Genomic DNA, 7418 nt, shown 5'->3' with positions numbered 1-7418 from the left:
CTGGGACTCTCACCACCATCACTCCCAACATCCACTACACTGCCCTGGGGCCGCACTCTTCCCGTGGGGAGTCACACCATCCTAGCTGCATTCATCATCGGCCCCAGCGGATTGCCTTGCAGCGGCGGTTCCTAATAACCGCAATCCACGGGTGGCGTAGTCGGACATTATCTGAAGCACGTAGCAGACTACCATTGGTCTGAACACCCTGAGCCGCGGGACCGGGCCGCCACTACTACCCCCAGCGTCCCCCTATTGCCCGGTCTCGCGTGCCCCACGGCCCAGGGGGCGAGTCATATACATTACATAACTTATCCTGTACTGATCCTGAGTTACATCCTGTATTATACTCCAGAGCTGCACTCACTATTCTGCTGGTGCAGTCACTGTGTACATATATTACATTACTGATCATGTACTGATCCTTAGTTACTACCTGTATTCTACTCCTGAGCTGTGCTCATTATTCTGCTCTTGCAGTCACTGTGTACATATGTAATGTAGCGCGGGGCGTTAGCCGTGGGCAAGGCAAACTTGTCTGTGGTGGCCCAGCACGCTACATGATAGTGGGGGTCCTGGCTGGGTGTGTGGACTTGTGCTGTGAAGTCGCTACGCCCATTCAGGCCGCATGTAACCGATGTTGTTGGTTTGTCAGGACCAGATGTTTCACACTTCAATGAGGGAGACCACCATTCAAAAATAAACTTTTTACTATACAAGAGATAGTGGTACAAAGTCTTATGAACGTTTCCTTTCCAATTTGAAGCATTTTCCACTGAGTTTCCTTCCTTTGTTTCTCTATTGCTGTCTGTTTCCACTGTTTTTCACTATTTCACCACAACCCAACTTTAACTTTACAGTCTTGCTTAACAAGAGTCCTTTGCTAATCCCACGGTTCCACGTCTTCTTTCTCCTTAGGATGCCAGTATGGTCGGACTTAGCTTCAAGCCCCCTGATGCTCTGGAACTCCTACCCAGGACAATCTATTCGTCTCTCGTACTCAGTCCTCTCTAGGCCCATTACCTTGCAAGCTGTAAATTCTAGGCCTCTCTGCTAGGCGTCCTCTCCCAGGACCCGTCTCTGGAAAGTCAGTCTGTCTCTTGGTCACTTCTGCTTTGTATCTCCCTATCTCTTTACTTTGGTCTCCTCTCTCTTAGGGGCATCCCAGAATGCAGCACTGCTCACAATGGACCTTAGGTCCTCTTTCTACGCACTCCAGGCCTTATCTGATTATCTGACAGGAAATTGTCAGCTTCTCTGCAAATCAACCCCTCCGACTCTGGGCTAGTCCCAACCATTAACTCTCACTATCCCTACTGTCAAACTACACACACTATTAGTATTGCTAACACCTTTAACATACATTACAAGTCACATTATACATCACTGTCACGGGTGTATCAAGCGTGACAGACAGTCGCTCTGGATCCGATTGTAGAAGGTCACTGAGCTTGGCATTGTAGACACCTTTTGATCCTCTCATCTCTGTAGTGTAGTGATATCCTTCTTCCTTTAGGACCCAGCTGCGACCTCCACCGTCTGCTGCAAATTGATACACCCTCGCTTGGTAGTTAAAAACTCTCAGTGTCTCCAGAGAGTCGCCAGTGATAGTTCTATGTTCCTCTGTCTATGCCTGGAGTACTATTAGTTGGCTAGTTTGTTCTTGGACTTCCCTTGGAGGACAGTTGGCGTTATCTCTCTGGTGTCTTCTCAAGTTAAGTGTATCCCCTTTGTTTGTTTACCTTGTTGTATTTAGTTTCAGTGGGGCCTGACTAGTGTTCACCCCGTCCTCTCCCTACCTAGGGCCTAGCTCTAGGGACATTCAGGGATTAGGTTTCCTGCTCGGCGATAGGTGCGGAACCTATATAGGGACAATAGGGTAGGCAGGGTGATATTAGATCTGCCTAGGGGTCTCCACTCCCCTTTTCCCAAGTTGTTGGGCTCCCTTCCCTCACTTCCCGTCATTGTACACTTGTTCCTTCCCCCACCTTGCGTGACAATCACAGTTCACATTACTCCACATAACATTTTACAACATTAAACTTGTTTATGCAAGAAGGAAACATGGTCAGCATGTCCATATCCTTACACATACATCACTTATCTTGTACTGATCCTAGGTTACATCCCGTACATCTGTCTGTCTATTTTACATTTCTTTTTATTTATCTGAAACTTATTCATCCATGTTACATATGCTCCTGCCTGGCACTGCCACGATACGTATGCTCCTGCCTGGCACTGTCATGTTATGTATGCTCCTGCCTGGCACTGTCATGTTGCGTATGCTCCTGCCTGGCACTGCCACGTTGCGTATGCTCCTGCCTGGCACTGCCACGTTAAGTATGCTCCTGCCTGGCACTGCCATGATATGTATGTGTAGCACCCTGAGGATTCGGCTGCTACAGGAGTATTGCACCTCAACCCAGAGGTGTGATATTCCACTCCCGGGTAAGGATGGAGAGTGGAACTGAGCTCGGTAGGCTGCATGCACTACACACATCCCATTTCCGAGGAACAGGCCGACGGTACTCCCACTTAGAAATGTGCAGGTACGACCGAGTCTGTTCCTGGCTGGAGTGGGAGGGGGGTGGTACATCCCAAGTAGTGTAGGGGCAGATAGGGGGAGCAGCCTGGGTAAAGATAGGAGCTCATTGGGTGCTGGTCACCTGAGCTCACACATAGAGGGTGTATATAAGGTGGGCACCAACTAAGATCAGGGTCAGATGCAGAGGATCAGATGCAGAGAGTCAGCTGCAGAGAACAAGTCAGGAGCAGAGGAGAGAAGAAAGACCAAGACCCAGAGTGAGAGAGGAGAAAAGAGAGAGACCCAGAGCACAGCAGAGAAGGACTCTGAGATCCCAACTAAAAGCACCGGGTGAAGAGTCGGCATCAGGGTACCGGAACCCAAGCTGGTGGGGGTAAAAACATTCCCCAGCCAGAGACCGGAGACCGTGGGCAGCGTCTGCCACGGTCACCCATCACATCCACCCCGAAGGCACACCACATGAAGGGTCAGGGAACCCAGGGCCAAGGGTGTCCCAACAGAAGGCCCGAGGGAGCTGGACCTAGGTGGATTACTGGTGGGGACGGCCAGAGAACGGGACAGAAAGAGAGCTCAGGGCCACGCTCCGGACTTGTTTGGGGGTTGGCTGGATCCAGGACCTGGTGGACGCAGCACGGCTCGGGTGGTCACTAGCAGCTGGAGTGACCAGTACAACATCTGCAGTAAGTAAACACCCTTAACTGCACAACCCGACTCTGTCTTCACTGCCGTCTGCACTACACCACCACAACCCCCATCCTCTGCGCCTGTCCCCTCTGAGGCTATACCCCTCCCGTTGGGGGTTATCCCACCAAGCTGCGCACCCACCATCAGCCTCAGCGGACCCTGCTGCAGCGGCGGCCACAGTGACCGCATCACAACGGGTGGCGTAGTCGACACAAAAGAACTCTTAATAACATCTGTAGGACTGCCACATAACACTGAGCTTGACGCCCTGGGCACGGGCCGGGTCACAGCCACTCGGAGACTACAACCCCCCATCTGATCCGGTGCCGGGTATTCCCCTCAAAAAGGAATATGTCCCAGGGGGCGCGTCAACTTTGGCGTAGTCGGCAGGATTACGTGCCCGCAACACCCGGGTACTGCGTGCCTGAAGAAAAGTGCAAGTTTACCTCAGAAAGAAGTCTCCCGCCGGTTCCGGAGGGTCCACGCCATCGGACTCCATCACCAGTCGTTTCCCGCCGATTGTCCGCCATTTCCAACTTGTTCCCGCCATCTGCAGAGTTTCCCGCCACTGGGCGACGCTTCCCGCCAAAACCGCAGATTTCCCGCCTTGGAAGAGCAGCGGACGCCATTATGGGCGTGCCAAAGGAGGGCAAGAGGCCACCTCCCATCGTGGGCCAGGACAGAAAATGGCGCCAAAAGTGGAAACCGCCCCCACCAACAGAGACTGTGATGCTGGAGGTGTCTGTCAGCGTGAAAGAACTACCCCTGGAGCTGACAGTCACCGAGTTGCCCCGGGACCGCCCTCGAAGTGGGAGGAGACGAAAGAAAAGAGCGAAGATGGGTGCCGCCTGGAGCAGTCTGGAGCGAGCGCACCCGGAGACAAGAAGTCTGGAGAGGAGTAGCAGAGAAGCTCACCCGGAGATGTCCAGAGAGCAGAGCAGCACCGGCCCGCTGGCCAGGAGCCTGCTGGAAGAAGAGCAGAGCAGCACCGACCCGTTGGTCAGGAGCCTGCTGGACACCACGACCCCACTAGGCCTAGTGGAGGTCCTTGCACAGCTCCCCCGAGACCGGGAGTGTGCACAGACTGCCCTGGAGGGCCTCGCACGGAGGATGGCCCGGGTACAGCGCGAGATATTGGCGGAATGGAGCCGGGAGATGGCCCAGCAAGCTGAAACCAAGACCCGGAGCACGCCAGCCGAGACGAGGAAGGATTACGCCTCTGAGGATGGCGCGGGAGGACCCAAGGCCGGAGACGGCGCCGAGGAGGGAGCCGAACGCATGGAGGCAGGTAAAGGGGACGCCTATACCCCAAGCCGTGACACCGCTTACCTGCCCCAGCTCCCCGTCGCAGAGCCCGAAAGTCCCCCTGCTGTGCCCGAAAACGCCATGTCACCGACGCAGACTAGGCCCCAACCGGAAGCCGCCGCCGCGACCCCTGTGACGTCACACGCCTCGACCCCGAGCGTGACCAAGCAGGAAGTACCACCAGCCTGGTCGCAGGGCCTAGAATTCCCGGGCGTCGCATCACCAACAGCGCCCCCTACCTCCGCGGAGCCTCCGGCCTGGCCGCAAGGCCAGGTAGCCCAGGGCGCCGCCGTCCTAACGGTGCCCTTCACCTTCCAGGTGCCCCAGGCCTGGCCGCAAGGCCTGGGCAACCCGGGCGCCACCACCACCGCGCCCGCACCCGCAAAATCAAGGGTGCCGCGTCTGGGAGAGGACTTGTTTGCTCAGCACACGTGGCCGGACGGGCAGCCTTTCGTCTGGCCCCAGAAGTATTACGAACTGGAGCACCAGAGGAGGGTTGGGGCCATGTGTGCACCCCTGATTCCGGCTCCGAAGCCCGTAATAAGGATCTCGCCCCCGCTAGCGGAAGCACAGTTTGAGTGGGACCCCACCGGAGAAGATCTAATGGGGTTCACTCAGGAAACTAGGGCAGCTGCAGCAGAGCGTGCGGAGTGCTGCCGCCAACAGCTCGAGGAGTTTGCGAGGGAGCGGAGAGAGAGGCGGGTCCGGGAACAGCAGGCCCAAGTACGGAGTGCCGAGCAGAAGAGCCGGACCAGGAGGGACCCCCGTGCAGCGCATTGTCCCCGCACCATCGGGACAGTGATCAAGTTCAACCAGCAGCATGGGTGGGGCTTCATTCGAGACAACAACACCCCCGGCGACGTCTTTGTCACGCGCAGAGACGTGGAGTCCCATCTGCCGGAGGGGCACAGAGGTCGTGACCTCTACATCGGAGACGAGGTCACCTTCACCCGGCACAAGTGTGCCAAAGGACCTTATGCCCTCCACGTACACCGCCTGACGGAGGAGGAGTTGCGGTGTGAGGAGGAGGAGCAAGAGGACCCGGACGGGTCTGAAGTAACAACCAGCTGTAAGCAAAGAGCAGGAGGAAGACGCCGTTGAGTGCGGCAGAGCAAGTGATGTAAATAGTTACCCGACCGGGTACCAAAGAAACTGTTGATACATATATATAGTCCCCGTTGGGACCAGCTGAGTGAACTGTTTACCCGTTAACCCCTTAATCCCACAGGCTGAGGACTGTGAGCAGCCATTCCCTTTCCCTCCTTAACTGGCCGAGGACTGAGAGCGGCCAACTTCCCCTGTATATAGTTGCGCTTCCTAAAGCGCCCCCTACCGGTTTTATAGGAAAACCAGTTTTTCTAAGAGACTGTCGCACTTTTCCCGGACACACGTTGCACAGTGTCCGGAGGAGGAACCTGAAACAAGAGACGACGAGAATGTTTATATGAAAAGTTTTATATATATAATGTTTTATATGTTTTATATGTTTATGAAAAAAAAAAAAATGTATGTTTTTGGTGTTATTTATGTCTTACAGCCCGAGGACGTGCTGTGATTTACCAGGGGGGAATGTAGCACCCTGAGGATTCGGCTGCTACAGGAGTATTGCACCTCAACCCAGAGGTGTGATATTCCACTCCCGGGTAAGGATGGAGAGTGGAACTGAGCTCGGTAGGCTGCATGCACTACACACATCCCATTTCCGAGGAACAGGCCGACGGTACTCCCACTTAGAAATGTGCAGGTACGACCGAGTCTGTTCCTGGCTGGAGTGGGAGGGGGGTGGTACATCCCAAGTAGTGTAGGGGCAGATAGGGGGAGCAGCCTGGGTAAAGATAGGAGCTCATTGGGTGCTGGTCACCTGAGCTCACACATAGAGGGTGTATATAAGGTGGGCACCAACTAAGATCAGGGTCAGATGCAGAGGATCAGATGCAGAGAGTCAGCTGCAGAGAACAAGTCAGGAGCAGAGGAGAGAAGAAAGACCAAGACCCAGAGTGAGAGAGGAGAAAAGAGAGAGACCCAGAGCACAGCAGAGAAGGACTCTGAGATCCCAACTAAAAGCACCGGGTGAAGAGTCGGCATCAGGGTACCGGAACCCAAGCTGGTGGGGGTAAAAACATTCCCCAGCCAGAGACCGGAGACCGTGGGCAGCGTCTGCCACGGTCACCCATCACATCCACCCCGAAGGCACACCACATGAAGGGTCAGGGAACCCAGGGCCAAGGGTGTCCCAACAGAAGGCCCGAGGGAGCTGGACCTAGGTGGATTACTGGTGGGGACGGCCAGAGAACGGGACAGAAAGAGAGCTCAGGGCCACGCTCCGGACTTGTTTGGGGGTTGGCTGGATCCAGGACCTGGTGGACGCAGCACGGCTCGGGTGGTCACTAGCAGCTGGAGTGACCAGTACAACATCTGCAGTAAGTAAACACCCTTAACTGCACAACCCGACTCTGTCTTCACTGCCGTCTGCACTACACCACCACAACCCCCATCCTCTGCGCCTGTCCCCTCTGAGGCTATACCCCTCCCGTTGGGGGTTATCCCACCAAGCTGCGCACCCACCATCAGCCTCAGCGGACCCTGCTGCAGCGGCGGCCACAGTGACCGCATCACAACGGGTGGCGTAGTCGACACAAAAGAACTCTTAATAACATCTGTAGGACTGCCACATAACACTGAGCTTGACGCCCTGGGCACGGGCCGGGTCACAGCCACTCGGAGACTACAACCCCCCATCTGATCCGGTGCCGGGTATTCCCCTCAAAAAGGAATATGTCCCAGGGGGCGCGTCATATGCTCCTGCCTGGCACTGCCACGTTACGTATGCTTCTGCCTGGCACTGCCATATTACGTATGCTCCTGCCTGGCACTTCCACGT

Source organism: Phyllobates terribilis, unplaced genomic scaffold (genome assembly GCF_046119375.1).
Source record: "Phyllobates terribilis strain yellow unplaced genomic scaffold, ASM4611937v1 Scaffold_7__3_contigs__length_470593459, whole genome shotgun sequence".
NCBI classification, from domain to species: Eukaryota; Metazoa; Chordata; class Amphibia; order Anura; family Dendrobatidae; genus Phyllobates; species Phyllobates terribilis.
This window is presented reverse-complemented; position numbering follows the sequence as displayed.